This window comes from Podarcis raffonei, chromosome 1, assembly GCF_027172205.1.
Source record: "Podarcis raffonei isolate rPodRaf1 chromosome 1, rPodRaf1.pri, whole genome shotgun sequence".
Lineage (NCBI taxonomy): Eukaryota > Metazoa > Chordata > Lepidosauria > Squamata > Lacertidae > Podarcis > Podarcis raffonei.
In genome coordinates, this window is record NC_070602.1 from 119,853,572 (window position 1) to 119,869,002 (window position 15,431).

Genomic DNA, 15,431 nt, shown 5'->3' on the forward strand with positions numbered 1-15,431 from the left:
TTTGTTTTTGTTTTGTTTTATATATCATATTCTCGCTTTGTATTTTTTTCTGCTGTGAATTACCCAGGGACCTTCTAATGTAGGGTAATATACAAATTTAATATATTCAGGGCATTTTTCCCCCTCTCAGAACTCATTCAGAACTCAGTTCCGGCACCTCTCAGGCAGGTGCCATTGCCATTAGAAAAGAACAAGGCATTCATGGTGAGTTTCAGCACCTCTTTTTCTAGTAAAATATCGCAGAATATTATATTAGTAGTAGTGCAGTGAGAGATTTTACTTTCTTGGGCTCCATGATCACTGCAGATGGTGACAGCAGCCACGAAATTAAAAGACGCCTGCTTCTTGGGAGAAGGGCAATGACAGGCCTAGACAGCATCTTGAGAAGTAGAGACGTCACCTTGCCAACAAAGGTCCGTATAGTTAAAGCCATGGTTTTCCCAGTAGTGATGTATGGAAGTGAGCGCTGGACCATAAAGAAGGCTGATCGCCGAAGAATTGATGCTTTTGAATTATGGTGCTGGAGAAGACTCTTGAGAGTCCCATGGACTGCAAGAAGATCAAACGCATCCATTCTTAATGAAATCAGCCCTGAGTGCTCACTGGAAGGACAGATCGTGAAGCTGAGGCTCCAGCACTTTGGCCACCTCATGAGAAGAGAAGACTCCCTGGAGAAGACACTGATGCTGGGAAAGATGGAGGGCACAAGGAGAAGGGGGCGACAGAGGACGAGATGGTTGGATAGTGTTTTCGAGGTTACCAGCATGAGTTTGACCAAACTGCGGGAGGTAGTGGAGGACAGAGGTGCCTGGCGTGCTCCGGTCCATGGGGTCACGAAGAGTCGGACACGACTAAACGACTAAACAACAACAAAAGTAGTAGTAATATTAGTATTGGTGCAGTTGAGAACCTTCCCAATTCTGCCCCATTAAAGCTTACTGGAAGGAACCATGCTGTTTATTTGAGATCATGGAGGTAGGGTGGATTAGGGAGGTGGGGTTGCCATCTTCTGCAAGGAAGGTAGTTATGATCCAAACTCTTCTGAAAACCACAACACTGAAGTCAGCGGATGAGCCAACTGGCCAATTTCCAACCTTTCTGCATGGGGAAAAGTTGTGCAACCTGTGCTGAATGTCACATTTCTTACCTCATTTCAGTTTGGCCTCTGTCATTTTGGACTGTTGTTGCAGTTGGCAGCCACCTGTCTTGGATGACAATGGAGGAGTGTGCTCTGGTAGGCAAGGTCACTGACAGCTTTAACAACAACAACAGTGTTATTATTTATACCACCAACAACAACAACAATAGTATTATTATTTATACCCCACCCATCTGGCTGGGTTTCCCCAGCCACTCTGGGTGGCTTACAGCACATAAAAAAGTGATAACATATCAAACATTAAAAACTTCCCTTAAAAAAGTTGCCTTCAGATGTCTTCTAAAAGTCAGGTGGTTGTTTATTTCCTTGACATCTGATGGGAGGGTGTTCCACAGGGCGGGCGCCACTACCGAGAAGGCCCTCTGCCTGGTTCCCTGTAACCTCACTTCTCGCAGTGAGGGAACAGCCAGAAGGCCCTCGGAGCTGGACCTCAGTGTCTGTGCAGAACGATGGGGGTGGAGATGCTTCTTCAGGTATACTGGGCCGAGGCAGTTTAGGGCTTTAAAGGTCAGCACCAACACTTTGAATTGTGCTCGGAAACGTAATTGCATACATATAAAACCTACAGGAGATGATGCCTCCATTATCCTGGAGATCTCATGACTTTTGATAGGAACGTAAGCAGCTGTTTTATACCCAGTCTGATCACTGGCCCATCCAGCTCAACATTGTCTACACTGACAGAAGTCTTCCAGGGGTAAAGGTAAAGGGACCCCTGACTATTAGGTCCAGTCGTGACCGACTCTGGGGTTGCGGCGCTCATCTCACTTTATTGGCCGAGGGAGCCGGCGTACATCTTCCAGGTCATGTGGCCAGCATGACTAAGCTGCTTCTGGCGAACCAGAGCAGCACACGGAAAGGCCGTTTACCTTCCCGCCGGAGCCGTACCTATTTATCTACTTGCACTTTGACGTGCTTTCGAACTGCTAGGTTGGCAGGAGCAGGGACTGAGCAACGGGAGCTCACCCCATTGTGGGGATTCGAACCACCGACCTTCTGATCGGCAAGTCCTAGGCTCTGTGGTTTAACCCACAGCGCCACCAAGGATTAAATCTCCATGCAACACATATGCTCTACCATGCTCTACCATCGTACTCTAGTTATGTCCCTTCCCCTAGTGTAGACCGTGGCATTTTGCTATGCCATGCTGGTCATCTGTCTTGTTCTAGCGTGCTTTCAGAGTGGACTCAAAGGGTAGCCTATTGAACCCCACAGGGACCATCATGTAACTTTTCACAGCAGCCCATTATTATCATCAATCTTGTTTAATATCTATAAGAAACTGCTGGGTGAGATTGTCCACAGCTTTGGAGCATGGTGTCATCAATATGCTGATGACACCCAAATCTATATTCCACCCCCCCCTTTGAAACAGCTGGGAGCAACTCTTATCTGGATGCTGTCATCAAGTGGATGAAGCTAGCAGAATGAAATGAAACCTAAACAAGATGCAGATGGTGCTGCTGAGGAATACTGGTATTCTTGGAGGTGTGCAAGTCCTTGTAAGTGGAGTAAGAACCAGAGAATTGTGGAGTTAGAAGGGACCCTGAGGGTCAACTAGTCCAACCCTTGCAGTGCAGGAATCTCAACTGAAGTATCCATGACAGATGGCCATCCAACCTCTACTTATAAACCTCCAAGGAAGGAGAGTCCACCACCTCTCGTGGGAGTCCGTTCCACTGTCAGACAGCTCTTACCATCAACAATTTCTTCCTGATGTTCATTCAGAATCTCCTTTCTTGTAATTTCCAATCCATTGGTTTGGGTCCTACCCTCCAGAGCAGGAGAAAACAAGCTTGTTCCATCTTCCATGTGATAGCCTTTTAGCTGTAAGAAAAAAGGAGAGACTTGATACAATATCTGAAGATGGCCATCATATCTCTTCTCAGTCTCCTCTCTCCTAGGCTAAACACATCCAACTCCCTCAACTGTTACTCATAAGGCTTGGTTTACAGACCCTTTATCATCTTGGCCACCCTCTTCTGCACACACACTGGCCAACTCAATAGGAGGTGCAACCTAGGGGAGTTCCGTACACATTCCTTTTTGAGAAACAGGAAGCAGCTCAGGCAATAAGTAAACTAAACTCAGTTACATAAAAAGGTAAAGGGACCCCTGACCATTAGGTCCAGTCGCAGACGACTCTGGGGTTGCGCCACTCATCTCACTTTATTGGCCAAGGCAGCCGGCGTACAGCTTCCAGGTCAAGTGGCCAGCATGACTAAGCCGCTTCTGGCTTAGTGCACGGAAATGCACTAAGTGCACGGAAATGCCGTTTACCTTCCCGCTGGAGTGGTACCTATTTATCTACTTGCACTTTGACGTGCTTTCGAACTGCTAGGTTGGCAGGAGCAGGGACTGAGCAACGTGAGCTCACCCCGTCACGGGGATTCAAACTGCCAATCTTCTGATCAGCAAGCCCAAGGCTCAGAGGTTTCGACCACAGCGCCACATAGACACCTTGAAAAATACAAGGTGGCTATGCCTTCTCCTAGAGCAGGGGTGTCAAACTCAAATTCATCGGGGGCCGCATCAGCAGTTTGGTCGCCCTCAAAGGGCCGGTTGTATCTGTAAGTCCTACAGGTGGAGGTTTCCTGAATGCAGGTAAAGTGGAGGTTTCCTGTGTAGAACGGCCGGCGCCGCTAGAGGGCAGACGTTCTCTGGCTTGTAGGCTGCCGCGCATGCGCTGAAGAGGTGGCTTTCTTGTGTCCAAAAAAAAAAAGCGAGAATAAAAGGTGAAGGCTGGCGGCCGGCGGCGGCTACACGGGCCACATGACGAGGTCTGGCGGGCCGGATTCGGCCCGCGGGCCTTGTGTTTGACACCCGTGTCCTAGAGAATAGGGATCCTGCCATAATCATCCATGCTCTTGTGTTTTCCAAGGAAGAACTACTCACTTCCTAAGGAACAAAAGATGGTGCATACGAGTTTTGTAGTAGTTGCTGATTAGTTTACGCCTGATTCACGGCACTGATGTCTACCTATAAGGCCCTTCAGTGGTTGCATCCTGCACACAGACCACCTTGGCCAATATGAAACTCACTGCCCACTTCAATCTACTTCCAGGTACCTTTTCCATGGTAGTCCAAATGACACGGAACAAATTCCCAGAAAAAGTGCAACAGGGCATATTGGAGAGCTCAGTGTGATCTTTTGCTATGAATCAGGTTTAGTTTTCATTTCCTAATTCTTCCTGTTAACTATTTTGGATGTTTGACCCTTTTAAATGTGGGAGAAATACAAATTAGCTAATGAACTAACACGAATACCCTTTCCCAGAGAACAGATGGGGAACCTATGGTCCTCCAGATGTTATTGAACTTCCAACTCTCATCAGCCCCAGCCAGCAATGGTCAATGCTCAGCAATATTGGGAGTTCAGCATCATTTGAAGGGCGACAGTTCACCATTCTTATCTTAGAATATCAGAAAGACCTGGCACACTCATGCATATTTTGTTTAGGAATGGACACATCTGCCTGTAACTTTTTGCATGCATTCAGTCATAAATCTGGTTCATACCATTCAGACCACTCAGCATTTTTATTTTATTTTAAAAGAATTTACAAATCTACATTTGCATATATTTTCTCTCAAAATGAGCATTCCTAAATGCATTGTCTCAGAATCCGCATTGTAAATGCACTCTGATACATTTTGAAGCCATGTTTTAAAGCAGGGACACGGGTGGCGCTGTGGGTTAAACCACAGAGCCTAGGACTTGCCGATCAGAAGGTCGGCGGTTCGAATCCCCACGATGGGATGAGCTCCTGTTGCTCTGTCCCAGCTCCTGCCCACCTAGTAGTTCGAAAGCATGTCAAAGTGCAAGTAGATAAATAGGTACCGCTCTGGCGAGAAGGTAAACGGCATTTCCGTGCGCTGCTCTGGTTCGCCAGAAGCGGCTTAGTCATGCTGGCCACATGACCCAGAAGCTGTACGCCGGTTCCCTCGGCCAATAAAGTGAGATGAGTGCCACAACCCCAGAGTCAGTCAAGACTGGACTGGACCTAATGGTCAGGGGTCCCTTTACCTTTACCTTTAGGCACTCTGATACATTTTGAAGCCATGTTTTAAAGCAGGGACACGGGTAGCGCTGTGGGTTAAACCACAGAGCCTAGGACTTGCCGATCAGAAGGTCGGCGGTTCGAATCCCCGTGACGGGGTGAGCTCCTGTTGCTCTGTCCCAGCTCCTGCCCACCTAGTAGTTCGAAAGCATGTCAAAGTGAAGTAGATAAATAGGTACCGCTCTGGCGAGAAGGTAAACGGCATTTCCGTGCGCTGCTCTGGTTCGCCAGAAGCGGCTTAGTCATGCTGGCCACATGACCCAGAAGCTGTATGCCGGTTCCCTCGGCCAATAAAGTGAGATGAGTGCCGCAACCCCAGAGTCAGTCAAGACTGGACCTAATGGTCAGGGGTCCCTTTACCTTTACCTTTAGGCAACCCAAGGCCCATGGGCCACAAGCGGCCCACAGGGGTCATTTAACCAGTCCACAAGCCCCCCCCCAAAACTGAGCCACCTGCTCAGCAAGTCCCCACACACTGCGCTAAACCGGCGCAGTGCGGCATGGGGACTCACTTCCACAGTGCCGGAAATCGCATCTGTGCATGCTCAGACGCCAAAAATCGTGTCTGTGCAGACGCCAGAAATCACAGCCACGTGCACTGACACGCATACTCGATCCGGCCCACAGAGGGATCTCCGCTGGAGTGAACCTGCCCAGGCAAGGTAAACCTTGCCAACCCCTGGTTTTAAAGCATCAGAACATTCTAGAAGGGTGAAAGCTTGTGGATGACTATGTTCTGAGCCACACATTAGTCTGGAAGGTGACAATCGGGCCAGTTCATACTGGAATTCACAAAATCACATTTTCCTCATGCATCCCTACATGTTCTTCAGCTGACCACCATAGCATCAAGTAGTGATTCATATGTGTAGTTGAGCTGTTGCAAATCATAGCCCACAGAACGTTCAGATCACTTCCTAGGCACGCTTTTCAACGGAGTCAGCCCACGCATTCACCAACTTTTCAACTTCTAAAACCTCCAGCTACATATGTGTAACATAAGCCTATTTGGTTGCAGGTTGGCTGGAATATGTCGAAGAGTGAAGAGACATTGAACATAGTGAAAGCAAAGCCAACTTTCCCAATACATTCTAACCTAAATCAGAAATACTTCAGTTTAAAAAGAAGCAAGAGATAAGCGATTTCTATATTGTGAGGCTGGAATACTCCCCCTTCCTGTATTTCTGGAGAAGTAATTTTATGGACATATGGGACTAATCAGGAAGTCTTGTTAGAACACTCTATTGAAATGGTGCGATAGAATAAAGCAAAGGCTTCTGAGACGTAAAATATATCACAAATTTCAATCCAAAGTTCAAAAGATTTCTTATTGGAACAAGTATGAGTTCTTGTAAGTACAGTAAGCACCTAGGGAACTAGAGCAAGCCTTGCAATAAATAAGCTTTTATTTTTCATATGAAACATTCCTTTAAGACTAATGAATGGAATGGGAGCGGATGGGCTGGCATAACACAAGCTGAAAGCCAGAAAGTGTTATCATGACGTTCAGTGTGCTCACTGCCAAAGTAATTGAGCAGAAGAAAGGAGGAGGAGGAGGAGGAGGAGGAGGAGAGGAAGAAGAGGAAGAAGAACCATGCCATCTGAGATGTTCTGAGTCCCTGCTGAGTACTTCTGTTTTACCTTCTATTTATAGGTTTACTACTAATTTTCCAAGGAGACCTAGCAATGTGTGTCCAATTGGCATTATTTATGAATACTGTGCAGCACTTTCTTGTTAAGATTAGAAGGGAAGAAGCTTGGGGTCCTAACTCTTCCTCCATTTATCTTGTTTTCCTTTTGAGGTTGAGGTGACCTAATAAATAAGGCTACACTTATCTGGTAGGGGGGCTTGTTTGGCAAGTTTATGGGACTTTTGCCTATAGGGCTAAGGTTCCCCACTCTTGGTTTAGCACATGCAGTGACAACATTTTCAAGCACTCTTTCCTCCCATGAAGTTTCAAAACAATGGCAAAAGAGAATCAGGGCTGCTCACATTGGCCATTGCCGTCCCACCAAAGCAAATTTTAATATACTTACCATATACAGAAAACAACCATGTAAAGTGATCTACTGCTTATTCCTGCAGAGACCAGTGTTTGCCATTGTTCTGAGTAACAGAATGCAAAATGATTTCCCAGTAATGGCAGGCAAGTAGTTTTACTAAAATAAATATAAAACAAGGAACGCAAAATTGGCAAAACAAGGCCCAACTCTTCCACCGCCCAAAAGAAAATGACATTGAGATGTTGCTTAACATTTGCTCCAACATTAGCTTTCAAAGATTTGGGTTTGGCCCTGTGCACTGTCTCTTGTCACCCTAACTTTAAAATAAACACTTATCGAACATCCTGTAACTAGGACATAAATATATATACTGCCATTGGCATCAAGTTATTGTCTTGGCCATTTTCCATGCGTTGCAGAGCAACTTAAGCCAACTGACAAGGACTGTGGGAAAGAGCTCTTCTTTCTCGTCTGCATTCAATAGACTCATCTGTATGACTCATGCCTTCTGTAAACTGTTGCCAGTAGTCCACCAAGAGATTATGCTGCAAACCTATACAGCAGTAGCAGTCAGTGCTTACCCATGGTGCTTACCCAGCCTCCTGTTACTGCTGGTACTGCAACTTACTGGGAAAAGGAGGTGTGTGATGCAAACACATTGGCTGGAGTGCCAGATTGCCTTCACCACTGCAGCTGCGCCATGCCAATCTTTCCTTTCCATTCTCTCTCCCAGTAAGCCACAGTGATGCCAGCAATGGGAAGTCAGTATGTTAAGTACGTCTAATAGATTTAATTGACACTGGAACGAAAGTGCCTGTGTATTTATGAATGTTTAAAATGGAAAATAGCTAAATGTGTATTGCTGTCATTGCTTTTTTCCACAGTAGTTTCTAAGAGACTCTGAGCTCTTGATGAGTTGATGATTGTTGCCTTCTGCTGGCTAACATGTGAGTGTTGTGACTTTAGATCAGGTGGACCATGGCATTGGGTTGCAAATTTGCCATCTTGAAAGGGTGGTGTCTGTCAGTCTTTCTCTGAACAGCCACAGGGAGTAGAAGATATAAATGAAGCTCTAAAGGAAAACAGCTCCAGAGAAACAGATACTGTTAAAGAGAGAGAAAAACCTCTGCTTCTAGGTCTATTTGGATCATTTTGATGCTGAGCCTGTGCTGGACAGTACAAGATATTGAATGGATATTCTTGGACGCAGTGGGGGGTTTTCTAGAAAAAGAGGTGCAGGAACGCCCACCTTTTTTGATGGAAAACCCTAAGTCACTGAACAAAGCCCCAAAATCACTCAATGTGCCAACTCTCGATCCATCCAAATTCCTCCACCCAGAAAACGCACCACCTGCCCGCAACACCAGGATTATTATAGACACAGAAAGGGTCTGCCGGAACGCTCAGGAGAGGTACCAGAACTAAGTTCCAGAGTGTTCCAGCTGAAAAAAGGATGTATCATTTTATGTTTATGTTTTGTCTTAAAGAGTGCTACAAGTAAACGTTTGAATAATATTTTTATGAGCCCGGACAATGATTTCTTCCAAAAGAAGTCAGTTATTACGCTTCCAATTGCTTCAAACTGCACAATATTACTATCTGCAGCAAGGTACACACCATTGTCTCACCAATCCCTACTGTATAGGTCACATAGAGAAAACCTACTTGTGGCACCACACCCTACAGAGTGGTAACTAACCCAAAGAGAAAGAGCATGCAAAAGTAATGTGTGTCTGTGCGGAAGTAATCCTGAGATATCACTAGAGCGTGGATCTGAAAACCCATACAACATTTCTCAGACTATCTTAATCATTTTAAACTGGAAATACCTGATTTTCAACCTTAGACCTTTTGCATGAAGCGCAAATACTCTGTTACTGAACTATGGCCGTTCTCCGTGGTAAGATAAGCTAAAACAACCACCCTCTCATTTTAAGATGTTGTCGAAAATAAGCATTGCTCGTTCAATATCCTCAGCCAAATGAGGAGGAGGAGGACCAGAGAATAAATTGCTGGTGAAGCACACATTCAGTCACGCAAAACCCACTGGCAGTGGAAATAACAGAAACCAGGTGTGAGGGAGAAAAAATAGCTGACTGAGCTCTTTATGCAAAGAACTGGCTTGAGGAAATTTGTGTCTTTCTTTTTGACTGCGATAGGTTAGTACTTTTCTGGTGCGCTGCAAATAAACCTAAAAGTGGCACAAAACCAAAGAAAAACACTGTGCATTCTAAGAGAAAATACCAAAGAATGTGCACAGCTTAACACACCCATTGTATAACTACAGGAAGCCTTTTTGGTGGGGTAGTAAATTATAGAGAAGCAGATGAAGATTGTCTTTGGCAAAGGGCTTGGTCTCTAGGAACAGGAACGCAGCAGATGTAGACTTAGCTATCTGCAGCATGTGAAGCTGTTGAGCTGGGAGGGAGAAGGATGCCCTAAATTGCAAGGTGGGGGTGGAATCTAGAAAAGGAAACAAGCAAATACATGATGTGTCCTTATTTCCCTTATGGTTTTTTTTTAAAGACACTCCTGCAATATCTGATTTGTTATTTTCAATCAAAACTTTGCCACTGCATACCTTTCTATTTGCTGTCTCCTTAAGTCCAGCCAATAAACCCTCTGTTTTTCACATTGTCAAAAATGAATAATCTATGTAAAACAAGTCATAATAAGTATATTTTACACACACAGTTCCACTGACAGCACATGGTTAATCTATGCAATTTGCAAATACAGAACATGGTGTTGGTCACCGACATGTATGACTTTAAAAGGAATATTAAACAAAAAACCAAGTTTGGGGCAAGTACTCTTTAGTGAGAGATCCCCAGCAGAGATTTAAAATGACAAAATATGCAGCACAGTAAAGCATGGAAATATAGGCTGTTAAATATGCCCTTCTAAAGTTTCCCACTTCCCCCATCATAGGAAAAGACCACACATTTGATAAGTTAAATAAAAACCTGTTTACTTAAAAACTCTCTAAAGGTCATATTCATGTACGGTACTTCAGAAAGTTGCACAGGCAGTAAAACTTAATTTAATTACAAAGTGCTGAAAGTTACTAAATTATTGGTATAGGCTTGTGATAGCCATGTGGTTGAGCTGCAGTAACCAGCTCAACTCTTCACACACTGAGCTTCTCATTGAGATTATGGAGAACAAAGGCTTGGTTACCTTGTTCCTCCCAAGGTGAAGGGAAGTGGCATAGCTAAGCCTGGCAGGACAGCTTACTGTTTTGTATTAAGCTTTTCATACATTCTTCTTCTTCTTCTTCTTTGGCAATCACTCATAGCCAAGCCAAGTAAGATTGTCTTCCATAACACATTCTTCACAGGGAGTCCGTAAGTGACTGTGGAGGTCAATTCTGGATCCACACGTCCTTCCACAGTGGGGACATAGGTTTCAAGCCAGGAGTTGATCATGGTGAGGGTTTGCCAAGCATGCCTTCCTCTTAGCACGTTTCTCCCTTGCGTCCTGAGTTCAAGCGTCTTCAAAGCCCATGGCACCTTTGGTAAAGGCTGTTCTCCAATTGGAGCGCTCGCAGGCCAGTGTTTCCCAATTGTCAGTGTTTATACTACATTTTTTTAGATTTGCCTTGAGAGAGTCTTTAAACCTCTTTTGTTGACCACCAGCATTACACTTTCCATTTTTAAGTTTGAAATAGAGTAGTTGATTTGGAAAACGGTAGTCATGCATCCAGTCCAATGAAGTTGATGTTGAAGAATCATTGCTTCAACACTGGTGATCTTTGCTTCTTCCAGTACACTGGCATTAGTTCACCTGTCTTCCCAAGTGATGCGTAAAAATTTTCAGAGACACCGTTGATGGAATGTTTCAAAGATTTGGAGATGGTGTTTATAAGTGGTCCGTGTTTCACAAGCATACAGTAAGGTTGGTAGTACAATAGCTTTGTAAACAAACATTTTGGTTTCCCTGCGAATGTCCCAGTCGTCAAACATTCTGCACTTCAATTGGGAGAAAGCTGCACTCACAGAACTCAGGTGATGCTGGATTTCAGCATCTGTGTCAGCCCTTGTGGAAAGATAACTGCCCAGGTAGGAGAATTGATCAACTCTTTCCAATGTTACACCATTGAGTTGGATTTCTGGTGCTGCAGAGGGGCTATTTTGTGCTTGTTGGTGCAGCACTTTGGTTGTTTGGATGTTGAGCAATAGGCCAAGCTTTTTGTAAGCTTCTGCAAAGAAATTTAGGATGGTTTGGAGGTCATCCTCTGAGCGTGCACACACTATGTTGTCATCAGAATACTGAAGCTCTATGACAGAAGTTATGGTAACCTTACTCTTTGCTTTCAGCCTACTCAGATTAAAGAGCTTTCTTTCTGTTCTATATATGATTTCTACTCTAGTGGGGAGTTTCCCTTCAACAAAGTGTAGGATCATGGCAATGAAAACAATAAACAGAGTTGGGGCGATAACACAACCCTGTTTAACACCTGATCCCTCTGTGAACGGTTCTCTTTGAGAACCATTGTTATCTGCGATTGTTGCTGTCATATTATCATGGAGGAGCCGAAGGATTATTCACAGATTTATTAGACTTAAACATATTGGTTATATGCAGTGCTTTTTTTCTTAAAAAATGTTTAGGGGTACTCTCATTTTGACTCAAGAAAATCACCATTTCATAGTTCAAATCAGGAAAAATAAATACAGTAAATGGACTAAAGTACAAAGATTTACAAAATGTTTAGGGGTATGTGTACCCCTGCGTACCCCCAGAAAAACAGCACTGGTTATATGAGGCTGGTTATCTCACAGAATTCATGGCAAATGAGGCTATCAGTGACTACAGGTCATGATGACTGAATACTACACTGCTTCCAAGTTCAGAGACAACAAGCTTCTGAATTATCAGTTACTGAGTAACTAGAAGTAGAACAGGGACATTTTATCCATGTCCTGCTTTTGATAACATCAGAAGCTGACTTATACTTAGTGAAACCACTGGCCAGTCCAGTTCAGTAAACACACATAAACATAACGACCACCATCCATGACAGAAAATCCTAGATCTTCTTAGTTATACAGCTAACCTAGAAAAACAGACTAGACATAGACCTGTTCTCTTTATGTATTAGGAAGCAGTGCTAAGCTTCTACAATGAGAAATGCTTGGGGTTCAGCAATGTGAGGCAGGGTTTTCATTACAAGGAGGGCTTATTTCCGGCAGGACCTGGGCTCTCATCTCTCAGCAGCCTCAGCAAAGCCTTGCTGTGTCTCCAGCTCACGAGGACGCCGTCCCTGGAGCCTGAAGGGGACATCCTCTGTGGGCTCTAGAGAGGATCTCCTTGTAGACCGGAGACACAGTTAGGCTTTGTTGAGGCTCTTCAGCCTTGGGGCAAACAGCACACACATAGGAAAGCGACCGTGTCCTTCCTGCTTGCGCATGCAAGCCAGAGAGGCAGGGCAGCTTCCTTGACCTGCAGATACACAAGGAAGAAGCCTCCCTGTGCCTCAGCTGAGCAGCTCAACAAGCCTCTGGCTGGTGAGGAGACCCTCCCTGTAGCCCAAAGATATCTTCTTTGGGGTCTGGGTTGGGTCTCATTGCAAGTCACCATGACTCTCCAGTGTGCTCCCCATTCTTCTTCTTTGGCGATCACGCGTAGCCGAGTAAGATTGTCTTCCATAAACACGGTTTTAACAATGAGTCCATAAGTGACTGTGGAGGCCAATTCTGGATCCACACATCCTTCCAGAATGGGGACATTGGTTTCCAGGCAGGAGCTGATCACAGTGTGGATCTGCCAAGCATGCCTTCCTCTTAGCACGTTTTTACGACCGCTGGGTGGTGACCCCACTGGGCGTGGTAATCCAGTCAAGGGGAAAGGGAGGCAGACTATGTTTAGGGCACCTTTTCTGGCCCCTCCCCCTTTTCGGGGTGAGCAGAGTGAATCATAAAAAGGGCTGCTCAGTCATGGATACAGCTGCTGAGCTGTTCAACTGCCTTGTTCCTTGAGTCAGAACAACTGAATCTGTATCTACTGCCAGTTCATGACTAGGGGCTTCCAGATTTCACGATCCTGCCCCCGTTACCATTTGCCGATCACCATGGGAATTTCGGGTTTGGGTTTGGGATGGGTTTTTGGAAGTCACCCAAGGCGGTAAGGTCAAAGGGAAGGAGCTAGACAAAGAGTGCTCCCCATTATATGTGATTTCACTTACAGGGGCCCAGAACAGAACCCCCATGTCAATGGGGAGTCACCTGTACTACTAATACAAAAGTTTGTTTGCACCTTTTCTCCCTCCCACCCCCCAAAAAAGCACTGAGTAAAGGTCTCTTTGTCATCATGACTTCACTTCTTCAAAGGATGAGTTGCCACTCCTGGTTCAAATTAAGCCCTTGCCCAAAGCTAACCCTGCACTCCAATAAAATAGAAGCCCCTGACTAAATTTACAAACTGTGGACCTGTTCTGAACCGGCCTATTTTTCCTCCTCAGTGTTTGGTCCTATGTAGAATAGCAAGCTGTCCCAAGTTCTCAAGTAATTATACGGTATAAATTAGCTATAGAGAGAGGAATTTGGCAGGGAGGGGGTGAAAGGTAAAATTCGGCAGCTCCCTCACTGAAAACGCCCCTCCCCAATCATTTTTTACAAGGTTTTTTTAGCTTCATAGAACCAGAATTATTGTCTGACTTGTCGATTACAACGGCTTGGGATCTGGGACTGGAAAAACTAAAATGACATCAGCAAAACCAAACCCCAGACTTCCGGGATGAGTCACATTTCAGTCTGTGTTCCCTTGATCAAAATTTTTAACATTTGTGCAGTCTGAATAAGATGCAGTCAGCCGCTGGTGAGAGAAAATAAATGGAAAAGGCCAAATATGGCAAAGTTCTGACTCACTGGCTAGGTATCCTTCCTTTGAAGGGACGTCTGAGAAAACTATCTTAATGAGCGGAAACCGCTGACAGAATCCATATGAACAAAGTTTAGCCACCTTCGGAAAGTTAGCAAGTATCATTAACTCAAGCTAACCGAGTTTGATTTGCTTAGTTTGGGAAAAGAGAGAAAGAACAAAAGCTTCGCCACCTACAAAATCACAGTGGCTCCAACAATAATACATGCTGGCTTTCTTTAAATCAGAATGCATGACGAGAGAAGCGTATTACAATAAAGAATAAGAAGGAAGAGTTCCTTATAAAGGAAACTATTCATGTATCCAAGATACTTTAAGTAACTTTTTAAAAAGTACCTTGTATTGTTTTATCTCTTTTGTGAATGGCCCTGAGAGTTGTTGGGTTGTTTGTTTGTTTTCAATCAAGCAGTGTATAAATTTTATGAAATAAATAAATCTGTGACACATATGCATCTACAAAGAACCGCTAGCTCTTTTGGCAAATGTAGTAAAATGCCTCAGTCTGGAAGAATAATTCAAGAAGATATGGATTACTGTTGGTGGAGAAGTATAGGAGACGCTGAACATCTGGCATAAAGCTGAAAATGAAGAAAGCAACCCAAATAAGATCTGTATAGTTTGGAGATTACACGAAAGAGAAAAGTTAGCAGGCCTATGGATTAGAGGATAAAAGAATTCAATGAATGGAAAATCCACTATATGCGCCATTGTGGTGCTAGTCACACCAAAAAAACTCAGAATGCAATGCTAGGGTTAAAACCAGCCAAATAATTCATGAGAAATGAATTCTTCAGCGCTGTTGCTTTTTTTAGGCATATTTTGAATCGTTACAGGATGTCAATGTAATCCGTTGCATATTTTGTCATTTCTTTGTGTCATATATAAAACCACCTTAGATTACAGTAATGCAAAAAGGCAATGCACAATTGAAAGAAAAATCAAATTCATAGCACTTTAGCAGTCCAAACTGGAGAGGCTGGCATCACTATTCTCACCGCAAACCAGGCAATAAAAATGTGGTAGGACGTTATGGCGAAAACACTGGATTCCATCAGTTTGGCAATGTTGTCACCTGGGTTTTTCATAATAACTGAGGGAATGAATTGATGCGAGTTCCAGAGGAAATGGCTGTGTGCATGCAATCTATCTTTTCCTTCTCCCCACTCCTACCAATTTGAGCTCTCCTGGTTTAATTCTTCTTTTTTATCTTTGTATGGAGACTCTTTATGGATAAATAAAGTTCCTCCACAAGGTTCTTATTGTTCAAGGTTCTCAGGATTAAGATCTAGAGTTGCCATATGTCAACTTTTTCCAGGACACATCCT